Source organism: Sander lucioperca, chromosome 8 (genome assembly GCF_008315115.2).
Source record: "Sander lucioperca isolate FBNREF2018 chromosome 8, SLUC_FBN_1.2, whole genome shotgun sequence".
Taxonomy (NCBI): domain Eukaryota; kingdom Metazoa; phylum Chordata; class Actinopteri; order Perciformes; family Percidae; genus Sander; species Sander lucioperca.
In genome coordinates this window covers 23,941,666-23,952,805 of record NC_050180.1, presented here as the reverse complement: position 1 = coordinate 23,952,805, position 11,140 = coordinate 23,941,666, and the positions used below count along the sequence as shown (strand labels likewise).

The 11,140-nt window shown below is 39.6% G+C and overlaps 1 protein-coding gene across 3 annotated transcripts in view; it reads left to right on the top strand.

Moving 5' to 3' along the window:
- The first annotated feature begins 1,555 nt into the window (after nucleotides 1-1,555).
- Nucleotides 1,556-11,140, top strand: part of si:ch211-45c16.2 (mitogen-activated protein kinase kinase kinase 13) — a 37,522-nt gene continuing 27,937 nt past the window's right edge. For 2 of the 3 annotated variants that reach the window (XR_004897983.1, XM_031299476.2), the window contains exon 1: nucleotides 1,556-1,645. The gene's annotated coding sequence lies outside the window, so the exon portion shown is untranslated. The remainder of the gene's footprint in view (nucleotides 1,646-11,140) is intronic. The other variant, XM_036003884.1, reaches the window with a different exon arrangement.

The window sequence follows — 11,140 nt, the reverse complement described above, 5'->3', positions numbered from 1 at the left end:
TTATGCATGCTGCTGTGGATTATTTCTGCGCAATTTTCCTGTATGTTAAGGTATCTGTATCTTGCAGTTTACTTCACAGTGTGACCTTTACATAATCAAGCACTCCTGGCCTTATAATAATGATTAAAAATCTAAATTGAATTGTTGGCTGCTTTTGTTGTTTAATAGAAACGCATGTGTTGTCTCACAATGTTCTGCAGAGAAATTAAACTCACACTGAACACAATGGGAAGTATCTCAGCACAGTGAACTCATTATGCATATTTTGTTCTAATGTTCGACAGTGTTTTTGTCCACCTGCCAGGCGTGCAGCCTTACAGTAGTTTCGGAGCAGCTTCTGGGGCTGCTCATTGGCTCAGGCAGAGGTGGCCAGACCATGCAGTATCGGTTTCACACCCTCTTCATTCCGCTGCTTGTTGTTTACCTTTAGATAAATCAATTATTCTTTTGCCAGTAAATCAGAAAACGTGCTCTGTGGAAATCTACAAAGCGGTGACTTTAATTTGTAACGTATCGCCCTGTGAACTGATTGCAAAGTTCCTACAGGCACCTGAATGAAGACGTTTACTTTTAAAGATGTAACTCTGTATACTCTGTAGGCAGTCCTGTTCAACAGTAAACTGTCTGATCTGTTCCGGCATTCCTGCCTTTATTATTATTGTTTATCCTGTAAGTTCCCGGCGGCGCAGCGCCATTGAAAAGATACAGAAGCTAATTTTAACCACAGCGCCAGAGAGGAGGAAAAATGAAGAGCTCCCACTCTACTCGGGTTTCATGATCCCAAACAGCACCACAAAGCGCAGCTTACCAGAACTCTGCCCTCAGTGAATCACTGGACCACATTTTGTATAATAAAAAGATTTTGTTAACATCAAGTGATATAACGTTTTTTTTTTATTTATTTTTTTTTTTTTTTTTTTTTTATAGTTTTGTATATACATCAACTGGATTTGAACAGATTATTCTCATCAAATGTAAAATATAAAATTTGTACACCAATAAAAAAAAGGGCCGACTGCCCCCCTTGGTGCCCCCATTGCGCCAACATTGCCCTCTTCGATGGTAGATAAAACATGTTAAAGTGCCCTTCTAGTGAAGAAAACGTGATAAAGGGCCCTCTAGAGTGCCCTTACATTGGAGAATACGTGACACAGTGCCATACAGGCTGCCATTCATGCTAGAAAACTGTGTGGTTCTCCACAGCATGCAGCTGATGCCTTTTTTTTTTCTTTTTTTTTTTCACTCCACTGCCAATTTTGAATCTGAAAACCTGTCAAATAGCAAACAATAGTGGTTTGCCACTAATTACTGATTTAGAGGAAGTAGCCTACTGAGATTCAAATAAAAGTAGTAATACCACAGTATAAAATACTCAATTAAATCAATCCATCTTACTGAAGTGAAGTACAGAAGTATAAGCATCAAATTTGAATAACGTATCAACAATTTAAAAAAAGTACCAATGCGAAATGACCACCGTACTCTTATAGACGATCTTTGACGTTGCGTTTACAGGTGTACGTAGGGGCCAGAGTGTCCGGAAGTGACGTAGCACGCTCACAAGACAAATAGATGGACCGAGAGAGGCAGAGCAGGGGGAGAGAGAGGAGCTGGACATCTCTGAGGGATTCAACGGAGCTAGACGGTAATATTCTCAGTTTTTAAAATGGCTTTATCGTAAGACGCGGCATTAAGCGACATTAAAACCCTTATATTTGCATAGTTTGATGAGAAACGATTTGATTTGATTGTGGGATGAAGCTAGCTAAGTGTGCTGGCTGGGACAGCTGTCAGTGGAGCTGCGGACTATGCGTTAACACTGCGACAATGGACTGTTAAACCAATTGTTTATACTGTTCATGAGCGAATTTTCAGCCTCAAATCAAGACCTATAACACCTAGCTAGGTACTGTTAACAGAGAAAGCTTGTACGACTAGTTTGAATCACAAGGAGTTTACAGCAGATATAAAGTATTGCGCATAAAAGTATTAAAAGGTTAGTTCCTTTTCGCTTTCATTATGTAACGAAGTGGACAATCTTGTTGAATACTGAACTAGAAAAATACATTTTCCTTGTCTGTTTTAACCAGGAGAAGCAGGAAATTACAGGCTGCTGTGTGCTGTTGCAGGAGAGGAGGCTAAATTATAGTGGGTGGTGAAGAAGTGTTTGTTTTTGAGATCAGAATGTAGCCTACTTTTGTTTAGTATTTTTGACTACGTGGCTAAAAAGATCCTATCTTGGACAGGTTGGCTCTGATTTAATATACTGGGGTCTCCACTCAGTAGACTATTTCTTATTATATGGTACACTGCACTAAGTTGTTTGTTACACCTGACTTAAACTAATACAGTTTAATACAGTTTAATACCTGTCTAATACAGCAACCCTGCAGTAAACCCTACCCCCATGAAAGCTATAATGTTCAGCTTTTATTTAACCAGTTTTATGTGACCATTTTGGCCATTTTTGTTGCTGGGGTTTGTGGTGTTGTTGGATTGTATTGTATCATAATGAGAGATGTCGCTAATATTTTGTCTCTCACATTTATATCATTGAGGGGAGAATAAATATTAGACTTTCTCAGTACATTTCAATTGCATTACACACTCAAGTCTGCTTTATGAAGTAATGAGTCAAATCCAAGTCCTAAACAAGTCATTATGCACCCTTTAACAAATTGAATGCTGTTGGAATAGAATGATTTCCCTTTTAAAAATTGTGGTTATTACTTTTATATAAACTTTATAAGATTTAAAAGCAAAATTATCAGGTCTGTCTTGTTACGTTATATCTGTGACACAGTTATAAAGTCATAAGATTCACGACTCGAGTCTGACAGCTCTGCCAGAAACTGCAGACCGAAAAAGTTGAATCAACACCTCCACAAACCAGTTGCAACAAAAACAGATCAATCATGAAGGTGGGTTTTATTGCAGGACTATTGTTGTCTTAGACTGCATTAGTTTTAGCTAGGCATACCTAATAAACTGGTGATGTGCCCTGTGTCAGATGTGGCACTGGTAACATCCCACCCTGCATGCTCTCAGTGAGCAGCTCTCAGTGGCCATCTGACACAAATCAGAGACAATCATTCATCCATCTTTCATGGATACTTCATGTCACAACACATCATTTCTGTCCCACATGCTTTGACAGTCAGTCAGCGGTGGAAAGTGTTACATGTGTGAGCGGTGGATGCTGTGTGCTGTCAGGGCAGCAGCATTGTGTTCCACCCTCATTGTGCTGAGTGCGACATTTTCAGTAAGTGTCCACATGTTTCACATTATAATGGCTTTACCTCTCTTGTAACTGCTGCCCGCCTGTGGTGCAGTTACAGGTTACACACTCGGCACCAATCAGCCAAATGTGGCCCCCCACTAACAGAGTGTTGAAGGCTACACCTCTCATGTTGTTAACTATGGCACAGAGACACCCAACACCAGCTTTACAGCAAATGTGAGCAACTACAAATGTGGGCCAGTTTTGCCTTTAAGCTCTTTTAATATATTTGTATGTACCAAGAACTCTTTTTTAAATTTTTTTTATTATACGTATAAGGAGAGCATTGGAACAGCAAATCAAATGGAATTTCACATTGTTAAACTGGTTGACATGTTCCTTTATTACCACAAATATGGGCACTGTAGTTTATTTTTGCTCTGCCCCACATACACCATCCTAGTACCAAATACCCACCAAATGTGTATTAATTCGCGACTGAAAATATTTCCCAGCAAATACACTGCTACTCCCATTTAGGTGCCGTTTTATAAAAGCTGCAGTGCCCAGCTATTTTAGAAAATGACTGAGCTTGGATCTCAAATCCCCTCTGTTTGAAGAAGTGGGTCACCCTGGTGATGCTGTTGCATGGCAACGTGGTGTTTGTCCAGGTGTCAAGAGTACCTGCACATCTGAGCTTTTAAATGTCACGTCGAACGGAGCGTCAGCGGAGGCATAAGAGGTCCTGATGCTGGCATAGAGACAGGAAGCTGTATAACTGTAAATGTGTAGCGACAGCAGCAGTGTAGCTTTGCAGTGGTCTGATCTCTCTAATCCCAGACGCGGAGACTCAGGTTGTTTGTTTGGGTCGCATTAATATAGTGGTGACTCCCGTCAGTGTCATATGTCCCATCAGGCTTAATGAATAAGCTCATTGCTATATTTCATAAGATGAAACAACATTTAACATGTATGGTTGTTCTGTCATTAGTGGTTTGCTGCCATAATGAAGAGCCATTATAACTGTGATGGTTGTAATGTGGAGAAAAAAAGTGCCGTTGTCTGATTTGTAAGGTTATATGTTTAAGTGAGTGAATTCCCTTGTCTACATTAGTTACCTCCTTACACAGGTGTTTTCACTTTTGGTTGATTAGACTTCCTCTCAGGACGGTGTGGACATGTACAGGCTGCTTGATTGACATCTCCATCACCCTGATGTCTGATTTCTATAGTTGTGTAAAATTCATTGATGCATTTGTACATTATGCATTGTGCATTTTTAAAACAAAATTTCTTTTTTTTTTTTTTTTTTAGAAAATTGGCATTGTCCATTATGTTGATGGGGTGCCAACATTGGGCTCAGTGTTGTTCAATGTTTTCCATCACAGACAATTTTTAAGTAACCAGTAGATGATGTGGCACAACATTAGAGAAGAGATACAAGACAAAATGTAACATGCACTTTAATTCATTGTTGTAAACCTTACCTAACTAGTACTGAAACAGTATGTTTTATGTCACTGTAAATTGAATACCTTTGGGTTTTGGATTGTTGGTTGGACAAAACAAGGAATTTGAAGACATCACCTTGGGCTGTGGGAGATTGAAATAAGCTTGTGTTTTGTTTTGTTTTTTTATACAATTTTGTGACATTTTGTAGACTAAACAATTAATTCATGAATTGAATAATTAAAAGAATTATTTGAAATTGCACTACAATAAATGGATCATAAAATAAAACTATAAAACAAAAAAGTGCATCATTAAAGTGTCAAGTTTCATCTCTCAGGTTTGTAATCAAATATATTGTGTTTCAGGTGTGTGTGTGGTTTACAATAATGAATGCCTAATGGCTGTTAAAGAAAGAAGTCACATCGGTTTATGTGCTGAATATTCACATCGCATGCAGCAGGGCCATTGAGGGGCAGTTGAGTGGAGAAAGCCAAACAACAAACGTTGGGCTGAAGGATGTGAACATGAATGTCTTGCCCCTTTTCTTCTCTCTCCCTCTCCTCTGTCTGTATCCTCATAAGCACCCACCCTCTCTCTCCCTCTTCTCTCTCAGGCCCTTTCCTCCTTTCCCTCCTTCTGACTGACATTTCTGTAATGACACTGTCTGAGCTCCTGCCTCCATCCCATGCTTAACTTACTGTGCGACACACGCATAGTCAGCTTGTCGCACTGAGAGCCCACCTGGCACGCCTTACATCTATATCAGACCACTAAATGCCAATAATTGCAACTCAGCTTGATTAAGAAAGTAAGCATCCTCCATCTTCCGGGCCCCCTCTGTTTTGTTGGCTCTCCTGGAGATAGAGTTGTCGTTTGCCAAAGGGTTTAATGGACACACTCACAGACGCTCTGCTGGTCAGCCTGTTTTAGGATTGGGCTTTTGTTGAGAAGTAGGTTAAGGCCGAGATTCTAAAATTTCCTTCAGGATGAATAAAGTATCTATCTTTCTATCTATGTATCTATCTTTCTATCTATCTATCTATGTCTTTATATTTGGGCAGGGGTATTACAGTTTTGACTGGGAGGGGGTTAGATTAACTCAGCATTGTTGAACCCTAAGTGTGCCTGGACTTTACTGCTAATATTGTGTAGGCTTTACTTCCTGGAGTAATGGTGGATGAATTTTGAGCAGTGGTCTTTGTCTTCTGGTTATGAGTTAGTTAGTTAGTTATGAGTCCACAGTCATATTTTGTGAATACTTATTTTCGTAACAATTAAGTATCAAAAACTGAGGAGGACACACTGTTGGATGCTGTCCTCCTCTCCTACTTCAATGCCTAACGAATCTATCTCTTTCTCTCCCTGACCCTTTCTTTCACTGGTTGAAGGCTGAAAATATTGTAAACAAATTAATAACATAACTAATTACACTGGTCGGACTGTTCAGCTCTGTTTCAGACTGATGCCTCCGGTTCAGGCTGGTCCTCATCCTCAACACTTGCCTTTTTCAGTCGGCGAAAATACTTTTCAATACTCATCTGGATTGAAGCAGCAAACATTCAGTGTAAGAGTAAAAAATGACATAACATTATTTATAATACGTTTATTTGATTCACAGCTGCTACATATAGTGTTTTGACCTCGACAACCCAACTGCATTTTACCGCAAACTTGCGATTAGTTTCAAAGCAGGCGCAATCGCTTATTTGCTAAGAGTCAGGTCGGGACTACAACATTAACACAATTGTATTCAGAATATTAAATATTTTTATAGCACTTTTTAATGTGTGATTGTGTAAAGGTGTTCACGAGATAGATACCAACCTTTTGTGAACTTGTGAATTTCGCCAGCCATCTTCTCTCCTTTATGGAGACAGACGCTGTGTGTGTGTGTGTGTGTGTGTGTGTGTGTGTGTGTGTGTGTGTGTGTGTTCGTTCATGCTACTGCACGTGGCTTTAATGTATTTCTCTCTTGTAATGCATCTGCTAGCCAAGCTTCTATAACTACCAGAGCCTGCAGCACCTCATGGGGAGCATATTAACACACACGAGTGGAGAAGCTAGAACCAGAGCACATGCACAAGTGCGTGTGTGTGTGTTCTCCAACCTCTCATGTGTGCATCTGTGAATAACAGGGATGCACTGTTAGATCATAATGCATTCCTATTTGTCCATGAGTAATGCTTATCTAATGCAATAGAGATAATATGTGCAGCATGCACCACATGGCCAAAACAAATGTTAACAGCAATAAGCCTTAATAAGAGACAAACTATGTATGTAGCTATATACAGATTAGTATATAATACTTTTTTAACTCGATCGATAATTGAGAGTTTATTTATCATGTAAAAAAAGTGAACCTTCTCTGGACCCATCTTCTGAAATCAGATTTTTTTTTCTGTTTTATACACTTCACAAATATGTTTTTCTTGATTTTTACAGGAAATGTTACTACAAACATAAGGGCTTATTTTTTTCCCATTTTCCCCCGCCCCAAGTCCCACATAGAGTTTGCAAGTGTAACAGCAGAAATTAATTGTACACTTATGAAATTAGATGAATATGTAGGCCACATGTACGCACATATGTATATATTTATGCAGGTACAGAAGAAAGAAGAAATGTAAATAATAAAAAATAAAATAAAGGCAAAAATAATAATTATTATAATAATAATAACTAAAAATTAAAGCTGCAAGCAGCAATGGACGGGCCCTCGCGCCTGGACTCTTGTTGATTCTGTGAAATTTCAAGCAGATATGACAATGTACACTGTAGTTACAGCCACTTTCTCGTTCATCGCCAAACACTCAAAATGGCCGCCATGCCACACCCACACCGTTTGATGAAAAGTTTTTCTTTTAATAACTTTTCATCTTTAAGGTGTTGAGATGGTACAGACCAAGTTTGAAGTCCGCCGGATGAAATCTCTAGGAGGAGTTCGTTAAAGTATAGCACCTTGACTTTTAGGCCTACTTCTTGTTGCCATTAGGGGGCGCTATGACTTTAAGTTAATATCGGCCTTTATTTGTCCTCAGGGTTGGACTCTTATGAATCCTGAAAAGTTTCGAGCTAGTTGGACAATGTACACTCAAGTTATAGCCACTTCCTGTTTTGATGGCGAAACGCACAAAATGGCCGCCCTGCCACGGCCACGCCCTATGACAAAAAGCTTTTCTTTTAACAACTTTTCATCTTTAATGTCTTAAGGTGGCATGGACCGAATTTGATGTTGATCAGATGAAATCTCTAGGAGGAGTTCGTTAAAGTACGACGTGGAAATGGCCAAAGTCGCACTAATTTCGAACTTTGAAATCAAAATGGCGGACTTCCTATTGGGTTTAGGGTATGGCTCCAATGACGTTTTTTGTACGTCTTGATATGCTACATATGTGTACCAAGTTTTGTGAGTCTACGTTAAACGCACTGCAGGGGCTCAATTTTTTTAACTTTGTAGGGGGCGCTAGCGAGCCATTTTTGTGCACCTATTCCCGAAACCCTTAAAATACATACATTTTCACCAGACTTGATGCGACCGCCAATTTTGGTGAGTTTTTGAATATGTTAAGCCCCTCAAAAAGGCAATTAATTTGCAGAAAATAATAATTCCTTCAGTTTCAATAGGGCCTTCGCCGCTGTTGGCGCTCGGGCCCTAATTAAAAATAAAAGGATAAAACCCTCTCTTGTCAAAGCACAGCAGCAATGGTACACCAACAAGGAATGTGAATCATCTGTGGCACTATAGATCAATTGAAATTATTAACCTTATACTTAGGAGGAGTCAATGCTGTGCATGTCCTTCTTCCTGTATTGACCTTAACTTAGAAATGTACTTAACCATGGGCCCCCAAACCGACTAAAATTTTCCCGCCGAACCCCTCAAGCTGAATTTAATTTTCTCCAGAGACAAGAACATCATGAGATCTTTAAGCCAAAAAGAAGCTTTGGGGGCAAATGGTGACTTCCACTCCAACACTATCCTTCTACGTGCTAGTAAGGATGCAACGGCAATAGCATCCCTTATTTTCCTCCCAAGCAATCGATGGCCTGGTAATACTCCAAAAATAGAAGTGTCTGCACATGGAGTCAACACAATGTTCAGGGCCCTAGACAGGTGGTTAAAAATACCTGTCCAATAACCCTGAAGATGAGGACAAGCCCAAAATATATGTATCATGTTAGCTGGTGACATGTGGCACCTATTACATTTATCAGTGACATTGGGATATATTTTGGAAAGTCTGGGGTTAGTAAGATGTATGCCATGTACAACCTTAAATTGTATCAGATTGAGTCTGGGGCAAGAAGTGCTATCATTTACTCTAGCTAATGCCTCTTTCCAGAAATCGTCATCTGTAACTCTGCCGAGTTCACATTCCCAATCTCCTTTTGATTTTGGCAAAAGTCGGTTCTGTGAATTGAGAAAGCAAGGTGTACATTTTTTAGATGAGGCCTTTCTGATTTGTGGAAATGTCCAAAATTGAGTCAATTACTGAATTAGGAGGGGCATTGGGGTAGAATGGGTTTTTAAGCTTAGCAAAGTTACGCACCTGGAAGTATCGAAATAGATGCGATTTTGGTAGGTACAATTTTTCACAGCTAGGTCACTGAAGCTGCAAAACACATTATTAATAATAATAATAATCTTTCAGTTTAACAAGGCCCGACCTCTGCCACAAGGAGAAGGCCATGTCAGTGCCAGTGGGGAAGAGATGGTTATTGTGGATAGGGCTGTGGTTATTCTGCTCTTGGAGTCCAAAAGCAAGTCTAAATTGAGACCAGATTCTTAAAGTTGAAATAATCACTGGGTTGCGAGAATATTTGGCTGGTTGGATGGGAATACTAGATGAGAGCAGAGCCAAAAGTGAAGTAGCAGGACAAGATTTAGCCTCAAACTCACACCAACTCAGTTTTGGCTCCTTGATCCATAGTCATTTTGTGTATATTAGCCGCCCAATAGTACATTTTTAGATTGGTAAGACCCAATCCACCTATTGATCTGTGTCTCTGTAAATATTCTCTTCTGATCCTGGGGGTCCTGTCTTTCCATATGAAAGAGGAAATAAGATTGTTTATCGCATGAAAAAAGGATTCAGGTAAAAAGAGTGGCAGGCTTTGGAAGAGGTACAAAAAGTGTTAATACAATTTACCTACCTGCGATGGATATGTGCAAGACATTACATCTCTCTAGGTCCGCAACAAGCTTATCAATTAAGGGCGGGAAGTTTTCTTGGTAAAGGCCAGATAACTCTCGACAAATGTTGACACCTAAATACTTAAAGTTGACACACACTTTAATATTTCAGTTATTTGTGGTATGGTTGATACTGGGTCGGAAACAAATAGTAATAAATCATCCGCATATAACAAAAGGTGATTTTGTGTATCAAATCTAAGAATTCCTTGATTAAAGTTGGCAAATTTAAGTGCAATAGATAATGGCTCAATAGCTATTGCAAACAACAATGGACTTAGAGGACACCCCTGACGGGTTCCTCTGCCAAGGATGAAATATTGGGACCTCATCCCATTAGTGTTTATGGAGGCCCTTGGTGAGGAATACAAGAGAGTAATCCAGGAAATAAGTTTGGGGCCGATACAGAATCTCTTAAAAACCTCGAAGAGATACCACCACCCTATCGAAAGCTTTCTCAGCATCCAAAGAGACCACCACCTCTAGTGTCTCATCGGATGGTGAAGAGAAAATAATATTAAGAAGCCTACGGATGTTAGAGAAGGAGTGTCTGTTTTTTATAAACCCGGTTTGGTTCGGTGAGATAATATTAGGTAGTGCCTGTTCAAGCTGGATAGCTAATGCCTTAGCTAGAATTTTATAGTCTGCATTTAAAAGAGAAATCGGGCGGTAAGAGCTGCAATCTGAGTCGTCTTTGCCAGATTTTAGTATTAAAGTAATCGTGGCCTCGGTGAGAGTCTGGGGCAGGGTCCCCCGGTCCAGAGAGTCGTTAAACATTTTTAAAAGGAGAGGGGCCAATTTATCAATAAATCTTTTGTAGAGCTCTATTGGATAACCATCCGGACCAGGGGCCCTGTCACATTGCATTAGTTTAATTGAGTCTGCTATTTCACTAGGTTTTAGGGGACAGTCATCTTGCTGACCTGAGTAGCAGGTATAGATGGGAATTCCAGGTTACCAAAAAATCACATCATATGTTCGTTATCTGGGGGAAATTGTGAGGTGTACAACTTAGAATAAAAGGTTTTAAAGGTATCATTAATGACTGATGGGATCACTGTAAGTTCACCAGTGTGGGTCTTTATTTGTTTAATTTGCTGGGATGCTGAGTGGGCCTTGATTTGATGTGATAAATGGCGTTCTGCCTTCTCACCATACTCATAAACCAATCCGCGTGATTGTAACAGTAACTTTTCTGTCTCTTGGGTTGAGAGTAAATTGTAATTCATCTGGAGATTTTGTCTAATTTTGTCCAATTCAGGAGATTGAGA